General features: G+C 44.8%; 1 protein-coding gene across 1 annotated transcript in view; it reads left to right on the forward strand.

Moving 5' to 3' along the window:
• Positions 1–1,098: 1,098 nt before the first annotated feature.
• The window catches only part of LOC147096487 (butyrophilin subfamily 1 member A1-like), an 84,953-nt gene continuing 73,629 nt past the window's right edge, over positions 1,099–12,422 (forward strand). Inside the window, exon 1 of the mRNA XM_085975289.1 lies at positions 1,099–1,139. The gene's annotated coding sequence lies outside the window, so the exon portion shown is untranslated. The remainder of the gene's footprint in view (positions 1,140–12,422) is intronic.

Below are 12,422 nucleotides of genomic sequence, written 5' to 3' on the forward strand. Positions count from 1 at the left end.
GATAGGGAAGGTTGTAGGGCTGCTGGAGGATACCGAGATAGGGAGTGTTGCAGGCTGGAGGAGGTTACAGAGACAGGGAGGGTTGTAGGGCTGCTGGAGGCTTCTATGGCTGGAGTAGGTTGTAGAGATACGGAGGATTGTAGGGCTGGAGGAGGTTACAGAGATAGAGAGAGTTGTCGGACTGGACGAGGTTACGGAGATAGGGAGGTTTGTAGAGTCTGGAGGAGGTTGGAGATAGGGAGGGTTGTAGAGGCTGGAGGATGTTACAGAGAGAAGGAGGTGTTGTGGAGTATTTTAAACCAACACTCGACACAAGGTTTTCAGATCGATAGTCAAGTTGTCTTTATTACACCGGTGGGGAGACAGTCTGTTCTGTCTTAGCCAGACTTCTCCAAATTGTTGCAGGAAACACTACCTTTTTCTCTACATTAAAATAAGCATAGCCGGCTCATGCATAATTCATTCCTGCCACCTGATTGGATCTTGACCCGCATGCACCTTCACGGATTGGTTACGAATCTTAATATAAACATGTATAAGCTGCCTCTTCAATCAATCGCTTAAACTGCTGAATGCTAATTAAAGGATACCTTGGAATGTAACCTAGGTAATAAAGTTCTTACGGGCAGTGGAAATGCTGGGCATCCTGTCTCCATTTAATTGTTTTATATCTCTCCAATGGTCAGCTATCTTTGACCGCATCTTTATGGATGTGTTCTTTCATGTTAGTTCCTGTCTTCCTTACACCTTCAGTGAAACTGCCAGCGATGTCAGTTTAACTCTTGCCCCACTGCAGTCCCCCCTTTTGTTACTTGGCCCTGCCCAAGTTAAACCACATGTATAAGCATCGCTCTGCCTCCTGCCCCGTGCGGTGATCAGTCGCTGGTTCGGGAGGCCCTGTATACCCATCGGCCCAAAAATTCGGGTCTCCACGGGTGAGTACGCAAGGGGTACTCACCCGTAAGCCCAATGGAAGTGCCGGATTTGTGCATGCGCGGGAAACCAGCACTTCCGTTCCCCTGAAAGAAGGGGTTAAGAGGTGGAACGCGTGCGCAGGAGAGGCAGCGCGTGCGCATCAAACTTACGTTTCTTTTGCAGGTTTTCCCGGGAGGGTAGTCGCAAGGCCTGCTTTTTACAAGGTAAGTGGTGAATTAATTAAAATTAAAACATTTTTTCCACAGGTTTATTATTTTTAAATACTTTAAAGAAAGGTAAGTTTATTTTTTAGCCCCGTTAGAAAATAAAAGAAATTTCAAAAATTTAAGTTGTCAAACTTATGAATGAAGCATTCCCTGCTACCATTGGCTCTCCATGGCCCACGTGGTCCCAGGGGATGCATCGAACTAACTGCGCCCCTGGGATATGCAAGCACTGCGCGCCGGCAGTTGGAGGAGGCCCAGGATCGGAATCCCACGCGGGCCCACAGCTCAACGGCCGGCGCACTAGGTAAGTGCAGGTTGGGGGGCTTGCACCCGTGGGAAGCCCCCAACCCGAATTTCTGGGCCATCATGTTTAGAGTAAACTTGTGTTTTCCAGATTTTTCCGACTCGCTGTAGCTCTTTGTTTGGTCCATTTCTTTTTACAAGCGGTGCATGCTGCTATTCCCCATCCTATAGCCATGACTAACTGTACTATCAGTAATATATATGAGAAACGATGTGGATCCATGGGTGTATGTTGACATTCATTCCCTAATCCCACAGCTTCGCATACCATGGGACTTCCTGTAGCTCTAGCTCTATGTCCTTTTCTAATTCCCCAAGAGTCCTTTGCAACACTATGTATTGTTTCATCATCTTACTTAAATCCTCTTTCATTTTTTACAAATTCTCTTGCAGGCGTGGTATTGGGGCCCCTACCAGATCTTCATAATTGATCAACTCGTCCCTTAAACTATCTGGCACATTTAGTTTTATCTCCTCCCTTGAATGCACATACATCAATCTGGTGTGTCCAATTGTCACAGGGATCTTTGGCGTAATGCACAAGTTAGGCATTGTGATTGCACATACAAAGGTGCTATATTGGTACTCAGTCTCTGTGCTGGCTATACAATACTCCCCTTCGCCTCTATATCCAGAGCGGGTGTGATGGTGATCAACGTGATAATTCCAACACACACCCCTCTGTCTTATTATAGTCGCACTCATCCTTAGGGCCTTCTCCTACCGGATGTGGGCATATCGTAAGCGTGCCTTTCCCGTGGCATCCGTTTAGGGAGACTCCTCCCATAGTACCATTCTTCCTGATGGCATAGGTATCAATTGGATAGTATTGGAGGTATGTCTCACCCCTCATTATGCCTATGGAGTCGTATCTAGTCCCACCGCTGGTATCAGGAGTACCATGCCTATCATTGCTGTCACTTCTGCTTTACATTTTTATATCACTGGATATACTCTGGTCATCCCTTTGAAGATGCAAGCACTCAGAGGGCCTGGATTCTGGCTCATGCCATGGAGCTGTGTGCTGTTAATCCAGTCTGGTACCTCGCCTCGCTGTATCTGTGCCAGATTGTGTTTTAACTGTCCGGTAACCCATTGGCCATAGGCATGACACACACCTCGCCCTACCCCGTCTTTTGTCTGTTCCTCATCTCTATGGTTTAGTTTGTTGATAACGCTAGCATGGTCCTCCACAACCTTGATTCCCTCGAGTAATTTCCTTATCGTGTGTCCTCCAAACTCTGATCCTTGTCGAACTAAACCAGTTTCCTTCTCTAAAATTTGTTGTATTATCCTTTGTAGTCGTTCCACACTACTCTGGACTCCTTGCATCTCTAGGGCATTAATGAATGATGTCTCTCCGTGTTTATTCCCGTGAGTATATCGACTCCTAAGCTCCTCTTAATCCTTTGGTGGAATGCAGCATGTCCCCTGAAACTAGTGGCCCCTGTCGCATCAGCAACTTGGTTAATTACATTCTTTATCATATATGCATACAATTCTCTAGTTTTAGTAAACCTTTCACAATATCCTGGCCATTGTAACATGGTTATGTTCCTTAGCACTGGTACAATTTTGTGTCTCACGTTATCATACAATTGTTCTCCCTCGGTAAATAATACTAGTCCATTTATAGGTCCAGGTTTCATATCTGGACATTGTAGCATCCTCGGTTCGCTTGTCTCTTCTTTCTGTATATTGCGAGCCGTGGATGAGACTCCGAACGTGTTTGTTCCCTTAAAACATGGTGCTTCCTCATCAGGTTCTTGTCGTGTAATGTGGGATGTACCTTCGCTTATTTCGTGATGTATATGATTCCCAGCAGTAATCCCACCTTCACGGTGAAGTTTCCCTGTAAATTAAGCAGAAGCCTGGTCGTCACCAGAGGTTAGTTTATCTCCGGTGTTTATTCCATTGTTCCTGTGGGATTTAAGATCAGATGGGTTATTGTTGTACCGTTTTAGTTGGGTCCAATGTTTCCATCTACCCTTTCCCCTCATATCTATACATGCGCATGATAACCTCAAATGGTCTGGTCCATCTAGGTGAGAATCCCGATCTCTCTGGCAATATTTTACCTGCTCGCCCACCTTGGTAGGGGCTCCGAGGCCCCCTGCTTTTGTGTATTTTTACCTCTGATGTCGTGTTGTTAGGCTGTTTTCAGGGTTCTGTTCATTCGCTCTACCATGCCTGAGCTTTGCGGATGATCGGGGATATGGAACTTCTGTTTTACTCCCAGTAACTTACAAGCTTCTTTCATTAGGCAGCACGGTGGCATAGTGGTTAGCACTGTTGCCTCACAGCGCCAGGGACCCGGGTTCGAATCCGGCCTCGGGTGACTGTGTGGAGTTTGCACATTCTCCCCGTGTTTGCGTGGGTTTCCTCCGGGTGCTCCGGTTTCCTCCCACAGCCCAAAGATGTGCGGGTTAGGATGATTGGCTATGATAAATTGACCCTTAGTGTTAGGGGGATTAAATACGTGGGGTTACGGGGATAGGGTGGGATATGTGTTGGTGTAGGGGTTACGGGGATCGGGTGGGATATGTGTCGGTGCAGGCTCGATGGGCCGAAATGGCCTCTATTTGCACTGTGGGGTTTCTGTGATTCTGTGATTACCTTTCCCGTAAAGTGGGTATCTTGATCTGAAACTATTTGTAACGGGACCCCCCCATCTCGGTATCACGTCGTATGCAAATATTCGGGCCACAGTCTGAGCACTACAGTCTCTGGTAGGGAATGCTCCCACCCGCCTTGTAAACTGGTCTATGATCACTAGGCAGTATTTCTTCCCTCTTCTGTAAGGTAGGGGTCCAGTAAAGTCTATCTGGAGGTTTTCCCAGGGGCCTTTGGGTCGTGGCTGGTGGGCCTTTCTAACCTTTATGGGCCTACCTGGGTTGTGCTGTCCACAGATGATGCAGCGTCTGCAGTATCTTGTCCCAATCCACTCCACCACCAATCTATACTTAGCCTACCTATCATGCCATTCTGCCCCCCCTGGTCTAGCTCATGGTATATTTTCAACAAATTCTCCTGAATACAGCGAGGGGCTACCACCCTGTGATCCTTTTTCCATATTCCATCTCTACCTCTGGCTGCGCCTCTTTTTGTCCACTGCTCCTGCTCCTCCATTTCGGTCTCCTCTTGGATTCTCTTAATGTTCACTTCCTCTGCTGTTATTCTACCTGCTGCTACTAGTGCAGGCATCTCTGTGTCCGCTGCTGCTCTTGCTGCCTGATCAGCTAGCATATTTCCTTTTTGTTGCTCGCTCACTATCTTGCGGTGTGCCTTTATTTTAATCACTGCTACCTCTCCTGCTCCTTTTACCGCTTCTACTAGGTCTCTCACTACCTCCCCATGCTGTATTTGACCTCCTCCGGAGGTTACATATCCTCTCCTATTCCACGCTATCATATAATCATGCACTACCCCAAATGCATACCTACTGTCTGTGTATATATTTACTCGTTTGCCCTTTGCCAATTTCAATGCTTCCGTGAGAGCCACTAGTTCTGCTACCTGCGCTGCGGTTCCTCTTTCAAGCCCTCCCTTTGCGACTGTTTCTCCATTCTCGGATACTACTGCCCAACCGTGTGTGGCTCCCCATTTATATATCAGCGAGATCCGTCTGCATAAAAGGTGTTTTCGGGATTTTCAAGGGGCGATTCTGATACGGTTCCTCTGACCTCTTCTTTGATTACTAACTGACACTCGTGTGCCTCACCCTCTGATAGCATTCCCTCTGCGGGGTTGACTCTATGTTCCCTTATAATCTGGACTGATCTGTCCTTGGGTATCAATACTGCTTCCCAAGATGCCCTCCTTGTGTCTGATACAGCCTTCATTTTGCCTGTGTTTAGCAGGTCCACCACTGTGTGTTGTGTGTGTAATATCAGCTGTCCTGTCATAGTGACGGGCTCGCGTATCCGCACCGCCCATGTGGCACAGTCGAGGGCCGCCACGCATCTCGCCATTCCTTTAGCCACGGGGGTTTGTTGGGTGGAGTAATAGGCAATTGGCCTTCCATCTTCCCCCCGTACTCTTGGGTGACTACAGCATTATAGAAGTTCCCATCTATACTATATTTGGCAATCCTAGTGCGGGTGCGGACGTCAGGGCTGCTTTTAATTTTGCATAAGCCTCGTCCTGCTCCGATTCCCATTCTATCTTATCAGTGGCGGGTCTCCCCCTTTAACTAACCGTTAAATCGGCTCTGCTTTCCCTGCAAAGTCTGATATAAAATTCCTGCAGTAGTTAAACAGTCCCATCACTTTCCTTACTCCCCGGACGGTCACTGGCCTTGGCATGTCTTTTATGGCTGCCTTTCGTTCCTGCGGGAGTGCCTTATACCCCTGGCTAATTTCATGCCCTAGATACTTTACTTTGGACAGTCCAACCTGTGCTTTTTTGGGGTTCAATTTAAAGCCAGCTTTCTTAAGTGCCTGGAGGGTGGCTAGTTGTGCTCCCAGGTGTCCTTTGGCATCCTCTGATGCAATCATTATGTCATCGACATATTGGAGTAGGGCGCTCTGGTACTTTGATAGGTCTAACCCGTCTAAGGCTTGACTCTACATGGTGGAATATATTTGGACTATTGTGGAATCCCTGCGGGACCCTGGTCCATGTATACTGTCTATCCCCAACAGTATAGGCGAATTTCCCTTGTGATTCCTCTGCCAATGGTATGGACCAGAACTCGCTCGCTATATCCAAGACTGTAAATATTTTCAAGTCTGGTTTTAGACCATTAAATATCTTATTCAATGTGGTCTACACAAATTTACACCAACCAGAATTTCACTGTGGCCAGAATAAAAGTCTAGTTTTAATAGGTTAATTAACCTCATAACTCCAATTCAATCCAGATCAATTTTTTAAACTAACCAGTATCACTTGGAAAAGAAAGAAACCATAGCCACATTAACAAAGAAACAATCACCCATGCCTTGTAAACATTCAAATTCATTTTCTTCCAGGCACATTGGCAAAGGCTGAAGCTTATCTTTTGTAAAACAATTAACAAACTTAAAACAGCACACGCTTGTCCATCATTCAAGACAAGTCTTCAAAGGGTTAAACATCTTTTAGCTCTCTGTACAAAAGTGTGGGTGGAGCTAAAACAAACACAACAGACACTTTCTTTCAAAGACAGAAAACTTCCACAGTTTTAACACACACTTTCACACAAACTGAGATCCCAGCATTCCTTTTAAGATTCCTTTCACTCGGCAAATCCTGTATTTTACTTGTTTTGGACAGAAACTGATAGCATCTGTGTTGATAAAACTTAATTTTTTCGTTATTCCCTTTCATAAATTACTGGTACTCGGGTACAATTTTAGCACCCGGTTTTGGTCCAAATTCGAGTACGTCTACTCAACTCATAATATGAGCGAGCCACTAAAATGATGGCCTTTTCTTCCTTTACTTTTGTTTCTTTAACCCACCATTCTCTTTGTTTACCGGTGGGTCGTTCGGTTGCCAATCATTTTTAACCATTTTGTCAATTAATCTTTTATTTTTGTCCGCTAACTAGCGTGTAAGAGGCCCCACCGGTCCCCACTCGAGTTTTTCACATCCCATGGTTAATAGTTATCAGCGGTACGTCCCTTACTTTCGTCTCGCAGAGTGAGCTGGTACTTGCAACCGCAGTTGTCGGAGGTACCTCTCTTGCTTACTCTCGCAGAGTGAGACTGTACTTGCAACCGCAGTTGTCAGAGGTACCTCTCTTGCTTACTCTCGCAGAGTAAGACTGTACTTGTAACCGCAGTTGTCAGAGGTACCTCTCTTGCTTAATCTCGCAGTGAGACGGTACTTGCAACAATTTTGTTCAGGTAATTTGTTGTCAGAGGTATGCTTAGCACTAGTAACTGGAGTTGTCAGAGGTATGCTTAAACTTTCTGCGCTACTTGCAACTCGAGTTGTCGGAGGTATGCTTTAGACTTTTACTCCAAAGTTAACGCACTACTTGCAACTCATACCATGCCTATACTTCCGCACGTTTCACCTTAACCCCAAGACCGCTCGACTTATCGATTCAAACCTTTTAGTTCTTTGATTCCAAAGGGAGGCGGTAGACACGAGACGGTGTTGCCTTGCCCTAACTGTACGTGGTATTTAAAAGTACTCACGTTTTTGGCTCAGCTTCACTCAGCCGTGTCTCCCGTCCATGTGGATCCTGTTCGTGATGCCAATTGTTGTGGAGTATTTTAAACCAACACTCGACACAAGGTTTTCAGATCGATAATCAAGTTTGTCTTTATTACACTGGTGGGGAGACAGTCTGCTCTATCTTAGCCAGACTTCTCCAAATTGGTACAGCAAACACTCCATTTTTATACATTAAAATAAGCATGGCAACCTCATGATAAATTCATTTCTGCCACCAGATTGGATCTTGGCCCGCATGCACCTTCACGGATTGGTTACGAATCTTAATATAAGCATGTATAAGCTGCCTCTTCCATCAATCACTCAAACTGCTGAATGCTAATTAAAAGATACCTTGGAATGTGACCGAGGTAATAAAGTTCTTGCGGGCAGTTGAAATGCTGGACATCCTGTCTCCATTTAATTGTTTTATATCTCTCCAAAGGTCAGTTATCTTGACTGCATCTTTATAGATGTGTCCTTTCTGACTGTAAAAGCTTCTATAGATATGTGAAGAGAAAAAGATTGGTGAAGTCAAGCGTAGGTCCCTTGTAGCCAGAATCAGGGGAATTTATAATGGGGAACAAAGAAATGGCTGACCAATTAAATACATACTTTGGTTCTGTCTTCACAAAGGAGGACACAAATAACCTCCCAGAGATGACGGGGAACATAGGGTCTAATGAGAGGGAGGAACTGAATGAAATCAGTATTTGTAGGGAAATTGACGGGATTGAAGGCAGATATATCCCCAGTGCCTGATAATCTACATCCCAGCGTACTTAAGGAAGTGGCCCTAGAAATAGTAGATGCATTGCTGGTCATCTTCCAAAATTCTATAGACTCTGGCACAGTTCCCATGGATTGGAGGGTAGCTAATGTAACCCTGTAGGAATCGTCAGATCCCTAGCTGAAATACTGAGCTCGAGTCAGTCCGATAATTAAACGAAGTTTAATGTAAACTAAAGAACAAACAATGGAATACAGGAGAAACAATCAACAGGCCTTTTCTTAAGGCTGGCTTCACGAGGTCTGACCTGGGAACCTCCCAGCCTGATGTCATCACGTTTCCCGCCGTTCGGGACGTCACGTGACCAACGTGCGGACGTCATCGCGCTGGTTCTGGAACTTACCGAGAACGGGTTATTTACAAACAGTAAACAAACATAGGTGCTGTAGCAATCTCTGTTAAAGGCAGTTATATAGTCATACAGGAGTCCCTTGGTGGCTTTGCCACAACCCCACTATTTAAAAAAGGTGGTAGAGAGAAAATGGGGAATTATAGACCGGTAAGCCTGACATTGGTAGTGGGGAAAATGCTAGAGTCCATTTTAAGAAATGTAATAGCAGAGCACTTGGAAAACAGTGACAGCATTGGACAAAGTCAACATGGATTTACAAAAAGTAAATCATGCTTGACTAATCTACTGAAATTTTTTGAGGATGTAACTGGTAGAATAGATAAGGGAGAACCAGTGGATGTGGTGTATTTGGACTTTCAGAAGGCTTTCGATAAGGTCCCGCATAGGAGATTAGCATGCAAAGTTAAGGCACATGGGATTGGGGATAAGGTACTGACTTGGATAGAGAACTGGTTGGCAGACAGGAAGCAAAGAGTTGGAATAAACGTGTCTTTTTCCGAGTGGCAGGCAGTGACTAGTGGAATACCGCAGGGATCGGTGCGAGGACCCCAGCTATTTACAATATATATTAATGATCTAGACAAGGGAACTAGATGTAATATCTCTAAGTTTGTAGACGACACAAAGCTGGGTGGGCGTGTGTGCTTTGAGGAGAATGCAGAGAAACTCCAGTATGATTTCGACAAGTTGGGTGATTGGGCAGATGCATGGCACATGCAGTATAATGTGGATAAATGCAAGGTTATCCACTTTGGTGGCAAAAACAGGAAAGCAGATTATTATCTGAATGGCAATAGATTGGGAGAAGGGGAAGTGCAACGAGACCTGGGTGTCCTTGTGAACCAGTCACTGAAGGTAAGCATGCAGGTGCAGCAGGCGGTGAAGAAGGCAAATGGTATGTTGGCCTTCATAGGGAGAGGGTTCGTGTATAGGAGCAAGGGTTTCTTGCTGCAGTTGTACAGGGCCTTGGTGAGACCACACCTTGAATATTGTGTGCAGTTTTGGTCGCCTTATCTGAGGAAGGATGTTCTTGCCATGGAGGGAGTGCAGCAAAAATTCACCAGACTGATACCTGGGATGGCAGGAATGACGTATGAAGAGAGATTGGGTCGATGAGGCTTATATTCGCTCGAGTTTAGAAGAATGAGAAGGGATCTTATTGAAACTTATAAAATTCTAACAGGACTAGACAGACTAGATGCAGGAATTATGTTCCCGATGGCGGGGGAGTCCAGAACCAGGGGTCACAGTCTAAGGATAAGGGGTAAGCCATTTAGGACTGAGATGAGGAGGAATTTCTTCACCCAGAGAGTGGTGAACCTGTGGAATTCTCTACCACAGAAGGCAGTTGAGGCCAATTCATTAAATATATTCAAGAAGGAGTTAGATATATTTCTTAAGGCTAAAGGGATCAAGGGTTATGGGGAGAAAGCAGGGACAGTGTACTGAATTTTGATGATCAGCCATGTAGCATTTGTAACAAAATGAATGCGTTAACGGCACAAATAACTACATATGGGTATGATCTTGTGGCCATTACAGAAACATGGCTGCAGGGTGACCATGACTGGGAATTAAACATACCAGGTTATTTAACAATCAGGAAGGACAGGCAGGAAGGGAGGGGAGGTGGGGTGGCTGTTAATAAAGGAAGGAATCACTATAATGCAGAGAAATGATATTGGGTCAAAGGAGCAGGATAGTGAAACAGTTTGGGTGGAGATGAGGAATAATAAGGGGAAAAAAACACTAGTGGGCGTAGTCTATAGGCCTCCGAATAGTTGCAACTCTGTTGGATGGAGTATTAATCAGGAAATAGTTGAGGCTTGTAATAAGGGAACAGCTATAATTATGGGGGATTTTAACTATCATATGAACTGGACAAATCAAATTGGGCAGAGCAGCCTTGAGGATGAGTTCATTGAGTGTATATGGGATGGGTTTCTTGAGCAGTATGTAACTGAACCGACCAGGGGGCAAGCAACCTTAGATTTGGTCCTGTGTAATGAGACAGGATTAATTAAAAATGTCCTAGTAAAGGATCCCCTTGGAATGAGTGACCATAACATGGTTGAATTCCATATTCAATTAGAGGGTGAGAAGGTTGGATATCAAACAAGTGTACTGAGCTTGAATAAAGGAAACTATGAAGGTATGAGAGTTGAATTGATTAGAGTGGACTGGGAAAATAGATTAAAGGGTAAGACAGTACATGATCAGTGGTGATTGATAAAGAAAGGGAAGATAGATTATGCAAGTAAATTAGCAAAAAATATAAAAACAGATAGCAAAAGTTTCTATAGTTATATAAAAAGAAAAAGGGTGGCTAAAGTAAATGTTGGTCCCTTAGAGGATGAGACCGGGAAATTAATGGTGGGAAACATGGAGATGGCAAAAACGCTGAACAAATATTTTGTATTTGTACAGTAGAGGATACTAAGAATATCCCAACACTGGACAAACAGGGGGCTCTAGGGGGGGGGGGGAGCTAAATACGATTAAAATCACTAAGGAAGTGCTACTTGGTAAAATAATGGGACTCAAGGTGGATACATTCCCTGGACCTGATGGCTTACATCCTAGGGTCTTGAGGGAAGTGGCAGTAGGGATTGTGGATGCATTGGTAATTTTCCAAAACTCCCTGGACTCAGCAAAGGTCCCGGCAGATTGGAAAACTGCTAATGTAACACCCTTATTTAAAAGGGGTAGTAGGCAGAAGGCTGGAAACTATAGACCTGTTAGCCTAACATCTGTGGTTGGTAAAATGTTAGAGTCCATTATTAAGGAGACAGTAACGGGACATTTGGATAAACATAATTTAATAGGACAAACTCAGCATGGTTTCATGAAGGGGAAGTCATGTTTGACAGATTTGCTTGAGTTCTTTGAGGAAGTAACATACAGGGTGGATAAAGGGGAACCAGTGGATGTAGTGTATTTAGACTTCCAAAAGGCATTTGACAAGGTGCCACACAAAAGATTATTGCTCAAGATAAAAAATCACGGGATTGGGGGTAATATTCTGGTGTGGGTGGAGGATTGGCTCTCTAACAGAAAGCAGAGAGTTGGGATAAATGGTTCATTCTCAGACTGGCAATCAGTAACTAGTGGTGTTCCGCAGGGGTCAGTGCTGGGTCCCCAACTCTTTACAATCTATATTAACGATTTGGAGGAGGGGACCGAGTGTAACATATCAAAGTTTGCAGATGATACCAAGATGGGAGGGAAAGTAGTGAGTGAGGAGGACCTAAATAACCTGCAAAGGGACATAGACAGGCTAAGTAAGTGGGCAGAGATTTGGCAGATGGAATACAATACTGGAAAGTGTGAGGTTATGCACTTTGGCAGGAAAAATCATAGAGCAAGTTATTATCTTAATGGTGTGGGAGACTACAGTCTCCCGCGTAAAGAAATAGGCAACACAGCGAGCTACAAGAAATAGGTCTTTACTCCAACTCTCACAATACAGTACTGAATTCATAAAGCCCGCGAACCTGTGATGACTCACGGACTGGTCACCTGCTGGAACCTGATTGGTTTTCCTTCTCTCAGCAGCAGGCAAGGCTGAACATGCCTTATTCCTCTCAGCTTGCAACTGTCTTGCGGGGGGAGGGGAATACAGCCGTTAAAAGGGGATTATACAGGTTTATCTACATACACACAGTGTTTTCCCAATGTGGCAATGCCA

The sequence above is a fragment of the Somniosus microcephalus genome, unplaced genomic scaffold (genome assembly GCF_052327205.1).
Source record: "Somniosus microcephalus isolate GS21.2 unplaced genomic scaffold, FLI_Smic_1.0 unresolved_chr1, whole genome shotgun sequence".
NCBI lineage: Eukaryota > Metazoa > Chordata > Chondrichthyes > Squaliformes > Somniosidae > Somniosus > Somniosus microcephalus.